This window comes from Anopheles funestus, chromosome X, assembly GCF_943734845.2.
Source record: "Anopheles funestus chromosome X, idAnoFuneDA-416_04, whole genome shotgun sequence".
Lineage (NCBI taxonomy): Eukaryota > Metazoa > Arthropoda > Insecta > Diptera > Culicidae > Anopheles > Anopheles funestus.
This window is the reverse complement of record NC_064597.1, coordinates 17,284,029-17,297,001: the sequence shown is the minus strand read 5'-3', so window position 1 is coordinate 17,297,001 and position 12,973 is coordinate 17,284,029.

Below are 12,973 nucleotides of genomic sequence, written 5' to 3'. Positions count from 1 at the left end.
ACTATCAGCATGAATCAGGAGGATACCTTGCTATTTATACAAAGTATCCAAAATAACGAATGCCTGTGGAACAGGAGATGTATGGAGTGTAGAAGTAAAGTGGCCCAAGTTGATGCTTAGAGACAGTTGGAGTTAAAATTCTCCCTACCCGCTGAGGAGCTTCGTCAAAAGTGGACGTCGCTCCAAAGCAGTTACAGGCACTACAAAAAAAAATCGAGAGTAGCATGGTCACCGGTCCCGGTAAGTTGTTTAAAAAAATATATGTTGTTTTTTTTTGTTTCTTTAATGCTTAAATTCATTTTTAGGAACGAGACTTGTATGCAGACCGAGCTGGTTTGCTTATGAAGCAATGGGTTTTCTACAATCAGTGACGAATTGTGGAAATACTGTTAACAGGGTATGTTGCAAAGCCATATATGTACATTGTTTTAATTGTTTGCTTGCGATTGTGTGTTTTGCGGTTGTTGTAATTGTTGGTGATATTGTTGTTGTGGGTGATACATGTTCTATTGCTATTATGTGCTTTGGTTTATTCAGATTATTGTTATATTTTTCCGTGTGGGTCCGTGTCCGTGTTCATACTATCAACCCGTTGTTGGTGATAAACTGTTGTAATCAAGTTGATCGGACCTGCACGGGACTGTAATCACAGTCAATATATGTACCACAGTCAATGTATTTGTTATGATTATAAATTGTCATGAACTATTAAATAGTTGGCTAAATGCAAACGGATTTGTAACAGTTGGTTACGCGTTCTCGTTGATGTTCCACGAAGCTCTGTCAGAACATGCGATCTTCTCTCTCCAATATTTATACTCCTAACACCTCGATCGAATGAGAGGACGGACTCGTGTCGACGAAAAAAATTGTGCAAGTACACTGTAGCAAGAACAATTTTGGTCGCAATCGTTGGTTCAAGCTCGATTACCTTTTTCAGCACTCGAAACCTGCTGGTAAGGATTCCGAATGCCATCTCGACAGTTCTTCGACCTCGCGAGTGTCTTTCGTTGAAATTTCGTTCTAACGAACCTGCTTCATTTATACCAGCGAACGGTCGAATACAATATTGGGTGAAAGCGAATGCTTTATCACCCAACAGAAAATAAGGGATTGGCACTGAATGTGGATCCGAAGGCAATACCGCAGCCTCTGGAATATTCAGCAAACTACTTTCCAAAAGGCTAAATAACGGAGTGTGGCGTAAAACACCACCATCCGAAATTCGTCCATTCGCTCCAACGTCAACGAGCATGAAATTGCAATTACTATCAAAAACTGCCAGCAATACAATACTGAAAAATTGTTTGTAGTTATAGTATTCCGTAGTTATTTCTAACCAATCCTCTGTCAATGATGGGAACTGCGAAAAATAATGAAAAGTAGTTAAACGAATAAGAAACATACATTATTTGCTTCGTAGTAAATATGAGTACTAAATTTGTTAATGGATATGTAACGAGTCTTATTTCTTATTTCTTATTTATTCTAGCTGCAAATGGTACAGACACAACCGTCTGCACGTGGAACAACACCACCACCAGGACCGTTCACGCAACGCGATGCTCCAACGGTTTCGGCATGCTTGGTTAGGCTTATACGTCATATTACTCATTAAACTCAGATGCTAACGACACTTTTGTTTTTATTTTAGTCTCAAGTGGTGAACAAGTGGTAAACTTCGTATCACCATCTTCGGGACTATCTAGCGCCCATGCGAATCCCCCACCAGAGCTACCATCGCACTACTAACCTGTGACACATTCGCCTAGACGTTTGCTAACTCCACCGCCACACGTTGATCATCCTCGTCAACAAGCGCGTGTCCTAAAACGTCGTTGTGAAGAAGCCACCTCGCCTACAACGAGCAAGTGTTGAAGGTGTTGGAAAAGGTTTCTTCCGCGACGGAAAGGCTCACCAGCCAGACGGAGGGAGATCGATTTGGGCGATGGGTTGGCGATCTGTTGAACGAAACCGAAAGGTGGTCACCCGACGGATTGCGACGGTAGCTATCCGAAATTTACTGGCGGGGATGGATGCAGCGCAATTGCGGGAAAGCTGCGGCTTGGATGTCACCAATATATTTGACGATAACGATTAATTCGTTTTATGTTTTGCTTGACGATAACGATTAATTCGTTTTATGTTTTTTGACGATTGCATTGTATTGTATTGTAGTAATATTGTAATATTGTATTATTTATGTTCTAGTATTGTGATCAATAAAATGTGCAATATAAAAATGAAATTTACCCTTTTCCTTTCTTTAACGTTATTTTTGTTATACTTAGAACTTTCTTCTTCTTATCTGGCCTGCTCAAGGACGAGCGCGTCGCGTAGACATGGCCTGGTCGCCCATCCGTTTTTTAGTACACCAGGGGCGGCCCGGTGGTGCATGTGATAAACGGCGCCCGTCCACACGGCAGTACCGGGTTCAAATCCCATCCGATCCGTTCCCCCGCAGCAAGGACTGACTTCTCGGCTACGTGGTAAAATAAGTCTAGTAACCCAGAAATGGCCGGCTTGACCTGTAAGGTCGTAAAAGCCAAGAAGAGAGAGAGAGTCTCCGCTGTCATGTTTGGTAAGGGAACTACCTCCGGCCATCTGGTGAATTTGTCGATCATCGTAAGACAATAAACATTGCCTCCCGAAGGAGGTAGAGGTCCGATCAGATTCATGTTTACGTGTTGGAAACGTTCGTGTGGTACGATGATCTGCTCCGGTTTGGTGAAGTTATGCCTCATTACTTTGTTTCTTTGACACTGAATGAAAATAGTGACAAAGTTCTTGCAGTCTTCCCTGATAGATGGCCAAACGTATCGCTTAGTGACTAAATGTGTTGTTCCTCTGATGCCGGGGTGCGAAATGTTACGCATTTTGCTGATGATTTGCTTTCGAAGAGTTTTCGGGACTAAAGGGCGTATTTCAGGGGTTGACACATCGCAATACAATGTGGCTTTTTTCGACGGAAGTACGAAAGGTTTCACGCGGATCGTACTGCCTGCAGGAGGGTATTGAATGAACTCGGTGATATCGGCATCCGTTCGTTGCAATTCAGCCATTTGATCGTAGTCGATAGGCTCGGAAATAATTGTTTCAATCCGGCTTAACATGTCTGCAACGTTGTTACCATCCCCTGCGATATGACGAATATATGTCGTATATTCGCTTATGAAGCATAATCGACGCTGTTGTGTAGGGTTAGCACGTTCGGGTCGTTGAAGGAAAGCTGTTACGAGTGGCTTATGGTCGGTGTAAATGCAAAAAACACGTGCCTCGAGCAGGTCCTTAAAATATCGCAATGACTCGTACATCGCGTATAGCTCGCGATCGTATGTGCTAGCCTTCTGCATCGTTGGTGTCAGCTTCTTCGAAAAAAACGCTAGAGGTTCAAGGCTATGGTTGGTTACCTGCTCCTCCAACTGCAACATTCAAAGCGTCAACATGTATGTGGTATACTGGGTATACCTAGGCGATGGTGTGGGTAACTGGTGCAGTCTTGCGGTAAGCGTAATAAAGAGTAGACGTGTCACAATCGTGTGTAATGGTGTTTCTATGAGATATCACATTGGCGATCCTGCCATGAAAATAGATATGTTTGTGTGACGTAAAAGTGTAAATTCGAGTTGGTAACCGAGTTTAGCTCATGGTCCCGCGATAAAAAAAATAAATATAAAAACATAAATAATAATAATAATCATAATAATAATAATGATAATGAAAAAAAAATAATTCGAGTTGGTAACCGAGTTTAGCTCATGGTCCCTCGAGAAAAGTGTGATTTCGAGTTGGTAACCGAGTTTAGCTCATGGTCCCTCGAAAAAAAAGTGCGAATTCGAGTTGGTAACCGAGTTTAGCTCATGGTCCCCCAAAAAAAAGTGCGAATTCGAGTTGGTAACCGAGTTTAGCTCATGGTCCCTCGATAAAAGTGCGAATTCGAGTTGGTAACCGAGTTTAGCTCATGTTCCCTCGTGAAAAAAAGGAAAAAAGGCACAAAACCAACTGCTGGTTGGTCGCCGAGTGCGGTCCAGGATTCTCAGAAATAAAGGAGTATGATTTGGTAACCAGTTGAGTACGGGCTTCCGAAATAAAGGGAGTGTTTTGGGGAAAGTCCCAAACTGTCACTAACTGGATAAGAAGACAAAGGATCACGGTGGCGTACTCAGTTTCTAACACGGAAATAATAATGACAAATAAGCTGGAATTCATGGGGGCATCCAACACATTGGCGACATAAAGAAATAACGATCACACTGTGAAACTCTATTAGGAATATAGTAGTTTCGTAGAAATGATATCGTAGGAGAATACGGATGTTGTTCGGTTGATCGTGAGCAAACATGTACATCCGTGCTCTCGAAACGTGAGGATCGGCGTTAGAATGTTATAGAACGTCGAGTGAACAACATCGTAGACCGAGTGCTAATTAAGTGTGAAGTGAATTACGAACGCATAAAGCGCATTAAGAACAATTGCTGGCTGGGTTGTAGAAGACAATGTGGAAAGAGAAATGAGGAAGAGCGGTCTTCCAAAACGCGGAAAAACGAATAAGAAAAACAATTTTTTAACCGGCGCATGGCCGATAAAACCATTCAGTGAAGATCTTCCGATACACGAGAGAAAAGCGGAATGGGCGCGTTTCAAAGGGCAGTATGAGAGGATAGTGCAGTGTAAACGTCAAGTGGATGCAAACACTAAACTGAATGGCATACAAGTATTTGGAGGGGGCTATCTTCTAAAAATCATAGAAATGCAAGAAAAACGTGTAGGAGATAGTGAAGAAAACTTATATGTGGAAACAATGAAAGGTGTCGATGAATTTTTCAATGGTGTGTGTGATGAAACTAAGGAAAAAATGAAATTGAGGGAGATGAAAATGGTGCCGGATGAGACGTTTTCGGACTGGATTTTAAGATTGGAAACCCAAACAAAATTCTGTGGACTTTCAGATGGGAACAAAACGGAAGAGTTAGCTTCCGTTAGCACCACCAGGCGGTGGTGCGACGATCGATACCGCAAATCGCGGAAAAGCTTTTCGAAATTTCAGATTTGCTAGGCAACGATTTGGAAAAGCTTATAAAACATGGGAAGCACTTAGATTACGTGAGAATGGAAAAAAGGAAATAGAGGTCAATCGAGCTGTGAATAGCTCGAAAGAATCATCAGAAAATGAGCATTTGGTAGCAGCGGTGGATTCGAGGAAAACGGGAAAGCCATGAAATGAACCGATCATGCAAGGAAGGAACAGTTCACTGCCAACGCAAAGAGGAAATTTCCGCATTTGGCACAATGAGGGTGCTCGGAAATGTCTAAAGTGCGGCAAGATGCATGCGTGGGGCAGATGTAGCTCGGCTAGGACGAAATGCTTCCGTTGTGGTGCCATTGGGCATTTTGCAGTATGCTGCAAAACAAGATTCGGATCAACTTTTTCAAATGATGGAGCGAAAAAGCCAAGAAAGGATATAAACCAGGTGGTTATTGATCCCCCGATCAACGAACGGTATTCAGAGAAAAAAAAATACCTTGACAAGGTATCCCTTCTAACTGAAGGAAGCTTGAACGTAGGCAGTCTTGCTCCAACCTCTGCCCAGTGCGGACGGAATCAGACTATCGGTGCTATATTGGTTCATACAATCAAAGCAAAGTTTCGTGATCGTGTTAGTGCTACACCAAGTGTTAACGAAATAAATCCAACTACGACTGGAGCAAGGAAGCGTTCTCCTTCCCGGTCCGCCGATATGGACCCAGGGAAAAAACGTCGAGGCAGGCCTCCTAAAGCCAACAACAATCTTACCAGTAGCAACATGTCTATTGCTACTAGCAACGCTTATGAGCTACTAAGTGACAACGAAGGATCTTCCCCCCCTCCGACCACCATAAGACAAAGTGCTCCAAGAGCAGAAAAAATACCACCAATCGTCGTTACCGGTACATCAGTTGGCGACGTCCACAAAAAGATTACGGCAGTTAGTGTGGTGAACTACACTACTAACGCAACGGTTAAAGGTATTGTAGTGCGTACTACAAACGCAAAAGATTTCCGTAAAGTAGTGGACGAGTTCCGCAGAACACATACCCACTTTCACACGCACCAGCTAGAAGAGGAGAAAACGACGAAAATAGTGATCATTGGCCTCCCAGACTATCCTGAGGACGAAGTCAAAGAAGCCCTAGAAGAAGTTAAGGTGAAACCGATCGCCATAAAAAAGCTACATGTAAAAAAAAAGAGATTTGACGACCAGATGCTGTATCTCCTGCATTTCGCGAAGGGTTCTATAACGCTCAGCGAACTAAAAAATATCCGAGCTGTTAACCACCACAGAGTATTCTTCGAATACTTTAAAGCATCAAGCGGCCCTATGCAGTGTAAAAACTGCCAACGTTACGGTCACGGTGATGCCAACTGCAATCGACCTACAGTGTGCGTAAAATGTGCTGGATTACACACATCTAAAACGTGTCCACTTAGCCAATCGACCACCGATCCTGACGGGAGAATAGCGCAAGCTAAACTGTGTTGTGCAAACTGCGGCAACCACCACACTGCTAGTTTCCAGGGTTGTCCAACTCGTGTGGGTATTATAAATAGTAAGCAAGCGGTTAAGAAATCTAAAGAATTCCGCCTAAATGAGAATCATTTCCCATCGTTGACCAACACGCCTAAATTGGTAAAACAGCCATTAAATTATGTAAATGCGTTAAACTCAAACCCAACTACTTCCAAGCCAGATTTAAACATAAATTTAGATGAAATAGGACAAATAGTCGAAGACGTATTCACCCAACTAAGCGTATGTCGCAACAAAAAAGATTTAATATCTGTCATTGTGCAGATTACAGCAAAGTATTGTTTCTCAAATGGCAAATGAAGATAGTATAAAAGTATTATATTGGAATGCCAACAGCATTATCGGCAAAAGTTATGAATTTTTCCATTTCATGGATTCTAAAAATATCCACGTAGCAGCAGTTAACGAAACCTTTTTAAAAAATAATACGACATTTTCCCACTGCAACTATGTGATACATAGATTAGACAGAATGAACAACGCAAAAGGAGGAGTAGCTTTAATACTAAAGAAAAACATTTCTCATGAATTACTTCCCTCGTTTAACCTAAAAGTACTAGAAGCCATAGGGGTAAACATTAGAACAGACCGAGGTAAAATAAGTATAATAGCAGTATACAACCCAGGAGCAAACAAGGATCATGAGAGTTTTAAGGCTGACTTGAAGATATTATGCAATATCAAAAATAGTTATTTCCTTTGCGGAGATTTCAATGCAAAGCACAGACTTTGGAACTGCCAGAAAGCAAACAGGATGGGAAAAACCCTTTTTGAATTAGTGCAAAAATGTAATTTTTCCATACATCATCCTGACAATCCTACATATTACCCTAGCGACAGCAATCGAAGCCCTTCCACTATCGATATCATACTTACAAATAGCCTACACGAAATAACTACTCCGCATACAATAACAGAATTTACTTCAGATCACCTTCCAGTAATTTTCAAAATTTCCCTATCCAACCTGAACATACGTAGTGACAAGTGTATTGCAAATTACTCCCTTGCAGACTGGGCCGGATTCCAAAAATACATTACAAATAACATCCATACTCAAAATTTAGACCAGAGCAAAATAATTACAATAGAACAAATAGACACATTAATTGCATACCTTTCAAAACTTATAACTAACGCTCATAATAAATTTATCCCACTTAGTAAGCATGATCAGTACCAACTGTTTATCCCGGCAGCTACTCTTCAAAAAATAAAACACAGAAATCAACTAAGACGTAGATGGCAAAGAAACAGATGGTGTAACAAATTAAAAACAGACTACGCAAAATTAACCTATGAAATTAAACAAGAAATATCTTTAGCAAGGAACAAGGCTTGGTGCAAGAACCTTGAGAGTATGAACACAACAACAGACAACAAAAGGTTATGGAGATTTGTTAAGCTAATGAAAGGAGGCCTTAAAATCTTACCACCATTTAAAACAAACGGGTTAACACTATTAACAAACTCCGAAAAATGTGATGCTCTTAAAAAACATTTTGAAAATGCCAACCTAACTACGGCAACATTTAAAAGCCCTAAAGCCCCCATAGTGAGAAAAACACTAGATAGATTCAACAAATTTCATTTGCAACCTTCTAAACCTGATGTGCAGCTTATCAAGCCAAAACAAATAATCAAAATTCTTAAAAATCTCAAGGCAAAAAAATCAGTCGGCATTGACAACATAAATAACAGAAGTTTAAAAAAGTTACCAAAGCAAGGTATAATTTATCTTGCATTCATCCTAAATGCGTGTCTAAAACTGAATTATTTTCCGGCGGAGTGGAGTAAAGCCAAAATAATTCCAATACCTAAACCTAACAAAGACGCTAGTGACCCAACAAATTACAGACCGATAAGCTTGTTAAGCAATTTAGGAAAAATTTTTGAAAAAATTATCGCGGAAGAGATTAAAAAACATTTAAAAGCTCACAACATCATCCCTAATTTCCAATTTGGTTTCCAAAGCGGACTATCGACTACCCACCAGCTACATAGACTAATAAACACTGTAAAGTCTAAGAGACAAAAGAAACAGTCCACTGGTCTGGTACTGCTAGACCTGGAAAAAGCTTTCGACACAGTTTGGCATGAGGGATTATTATACAAACTCATTTCCTTTAACTTCCCACCTAGCCTCATTCTTCTAATAGCATCCTTTTTAAATCGATCATGCTCTGTATACATAAACAACCTTTCCTCGACTCCGTTCAATCCTCCTGCAGGCCTTCCACAGGGAAGTGTCCTTTCACCAATTTTGTTCAATATATTCACCTCTGATCTTACTAACATGAAAAGTGTTAAAGAATATGCATTTGCTGACGATTTTGCAATTTGTTCATCGGCCAAGTCCCCTAAAACAATTGCCAAAAATTTAAACAATGGATTATCTGAATACTCGAAGTATTGCAAACATTGGAAACTCAAAATCAATGAAAATAAAACCGAAGCAATTTACCTTTCACGTTGCACAAGTAAAAGAAAACTCCCGCGAATCAAACTAAAGATAAATAAACAGCAAATCGAATGGCAAAATGAAGTCAAATATCTAGGTGTTGTTCTAGATAAAAGGTTAACTTTTAAAAAGCATATAGACTATCGAATACAGAACGCCATTAAAGCCTCGAGATCCTTGTATTGCTTCACAAATCGAAAATCGAAACTAAATTTAAAAAATAAGCTCCTACTTTTCACATCCATCCTTAGGCCAATATTGCTTTACGCCTTTCCTGTTTGGGCAAAAAGTGCTAAAACACATCTCAAAAAAATTCAAATATTTCAAAACAAATTTATAAAACAAATTTTAAATTTACCCCTATGGCATAGCACTAATGACATACACATAAAAACCGATATGAAAAGAATTATACCATATGCAGAACATTTGTTAGAAATATATAAGGCAAAGTGTGCAGTCAGCCAATTAAAACTAGTTAAGAGGTTAAAGCATTAAAAAATATGTTGACTTAGTTAGATAGTCTTAGCATTAGTTTGATTAGTTGATAAAATAGCATTAGACCAATTTTTATAGCCTTCTCCCTTTATTGTTAGCCACTGTGACCAGGGTTTTTTCTTGTAAAGTTTTCCCTGCCGTATCAAATTTAAAATGATAAAAGAATATCAGAACATGACATTCGTCTTGAAATAGGAACTCATTGAATTCAAAAATATTGCGTAAAGGACTACAGTAGCCCGAAACCAATAATGTAATCATTTAAATTATTGTATGATACATACTTAAAGAAATATACTATACTACTACTGAACGTATGCAAATGAGTGTACTAATTTATTGTTTTCTTCTCTTTTCATTTGTTTTGTTTTTTTTTTCTTTGGACAGATAATTAATCAATACACGGAAAATTCAGTTGCAACCGATCTGCGGAGAATCATATGCAGTATTGGAACAGTAAACATAAACTTTTTTGATAGATACTGGAGCATCAGTTAACACAATTACATCGGAGGACTGGTGGAATATAAGAGCTCATTCACAGTCTAGTGTGCGAGGTTGGCAAGCTCATCCCGATACAACATTACGGAGTTATGGGGGTGAGGAAGTGTTGGACGTGGAATGTACATTCAAAGCAACGATATCGGCTGGAGTTTGTAATAAGAAAAAAACGATGGCGACATTTTTCGTGGTGAAGGGTGCAGAATTAGCATTGCTAAGCTTCCAAACGGCAGAAGTGTTGGAATTAGTATATATTAGGCCACAACTAGGAAATTAAATATGTTGTGTAGAGGAAGGCTCTAATCCTATCAAGGATTTTCCAAGGTTAGCAATAAATCCGGTGAAATTTAAAATTGACACAACAGTTGCTCCCAGGCAGATCATAAGATACAACATACCCAAGGCTTTTGAGAAGGCAGTCAGTGAAAGGATATCTGAAATGGAACAGAAAGGTATTATTGAACATGTAGACAGCCAGGACGCAGAAATATCCTTTGTATCACCAATGGTCCTTGTACCGAAAGGACCAAAGGTTCTGAAACAAAGATTTCAGAATCGTAATAGATTATAGAGAAGCTAATAAGGCTATAATAAGGGACCCGTATCCAATGCCTTCATTAGAAAGAATTTGGTTTGATATTCCTAACAACAAGGGTAAAATATTGTTTTCCAAAATAGATTTGAAGGACGCCTACTTTCACGTTGAGTTACATGATGATGTTCGTCATATAACTTCATTTATGACGGCAGGAGGATTGATGAGGTTTAGAAGATTGCCATTCGGGTTACCTTGTGCACCAGAAATTTTCCAACGAGAGATGGAAATTTTTTTCAGAAATTGCCGAAATGTTTTGGTTTATCTGGACGACCTTTTGAGCTATGCTAGGTCATTAGAAGAACTTAGGAAATTGGAGAATGAAGTTAGGCAGCTGATTGAACAAAATGGTCTCATAATTAATGAGGTAAAATCTAGTTACGGACAAGAAAGGATAGATTTTCTAGGACTAACACTCGATGGGGAAGGTATATTGCCTATGAGGGAGAAGTTGTCGGCCATCAATAAGTTTGATAGGCCAAGGGATACAGCGGAACTTAGAAGCTTCCTAGGAATGCTAACATTTATCGGCCCATTTATTAGAAATTTCTCCCATAAAATGAAACCATTACGCGATCTGATTGACGGTTTCAAATGGGAAGCTGTACATCAGAAAACATTTGAGGAATTAAAAAGAATTGCTGAGAAAGATTTAATTGGGGAAGGAAATCGTAGTATTGTAATGGAACAGGAGCTTATTTCATCAGGGGGAGGATGTGGTATACTGGGTATACCTAGGCGATGGTGTGGGTAACTGGGTCAGTCTTGCGATAAGCGCAATAAAGAGTAGACGTGTCACAATTAATGGTGTTTCTATTAGATATCACAATGCAGACATAGGTTTGCATGGGGTGATGGGTGTGCCAGGAGTGTCGCATTCGCCAAATCTTTTTTGCAGTTCACAAAGGCTGTTTCGGTGTTTTCGTCCCATTTTAGCGGTGTTTGATCATTCTTGACGTTCCCACGAATCATCTGTTGCAAGAGTTGTTGGTTATTTGCTGCATGAGAAATAAAAATGTATCGTGCCTATGAACGTTTTAAGCTGCTTTGCGACCTTAGGGCGTGGAAAATCGAGGATCACTTGAACTTTCGCTGGATTTGGTTTGATGCCCTGGGTTGTGATCGTGTGACCAAGTAAAAAGACGGAAGATTTACCTATTTGGCACTTGTCTACGTTGATTGTCAAACCGTTTTCTCGCAAACGTTGAAAAACCGTTTGTAGATGTTTTTTTGTGTTCTTCTATATTGGGCGAGGCGATACATAGATCATCAGTATACGGGAAAACAAACGGAAGATCGCGAAAAATGGAATGAAGGTGTCGTTGTAGTGTCTGGCCGGGGTTTCTTAATCCGAACGTCATATAACGAAACTCGAACAAACCGAATGGTGTGGTTATCGCTGTCTTCGGTATATCCTGTTCCGCTACAGGAATCTGATGGTAAGCTCTTTGAAGATCTATGCAGGAAAATACGCTTGTGCCGTGTAATATATTGCCAAAGTCTTGGATATGTGGTATCGGGTATCTATCTGGTTCGGTTACTGCATTCAGGTTTCTGTAATCTCCACACGGTCTCCACCTCCCATTTGATTTCTTGACCATGTGTAACGGACTGGCCCATGAGCTTTTAGAACATGGTTGACAAATACCATGCTCCATCATGTATTTAAATTCCGATTGGGCTGCTTGCATCTTTTCTATCGGTAATCTGCGAGGTTGGCAAAAAATAGGTGGACCTTTCGTTAAGATTTGATGTGTTACGTTAAATTTTGTCGATCGATTCTTCAGATTGAGTACCGTAATATCGCTGAATTCTCTTAGTATTTGTTTGTAAATATCGGAGGTACTACAGAAAGCGATGCTGTGTTTTTTGCGTTCGATATCAGTTTGTCGCGTTTAATGTCTACGAGCAGGTCGAAGTGTTTAAGGAAGTCCGCACCTATTATGTGCGAATCAACATATGCAATAGTGAAAGGCCAGGTGAACTGCTGGTTAAGTCCTATATCAAGGGTGATATTTTTAGTGCCATAAGTGGCGATCTGGCTACCGTTTGCAGCAAAAAGTATTCGTGCCGGTGTGGGATTCATCCTTTCTCTAAAGGATGGTGGTACGGCAGAAATCTCTGCCCCTGTGTCGATAAGAAATCGATTGTAAGTCCTGTTACATCCTGTATCGTTGACATAAATGCGATAGATATTTCCGTTTTGGTTCAGGGTCATATGGTTCAGCTTGATGCTGGTATTCTTCTCATGGTGAGTAGTGCTTGGGTGTGATAGTGAGTTGGTGCTAATAATGGTATCATGGTGCGTATTGTGTGATTCGTGGTTCATTCTGCGTGGCGTTCGATTAT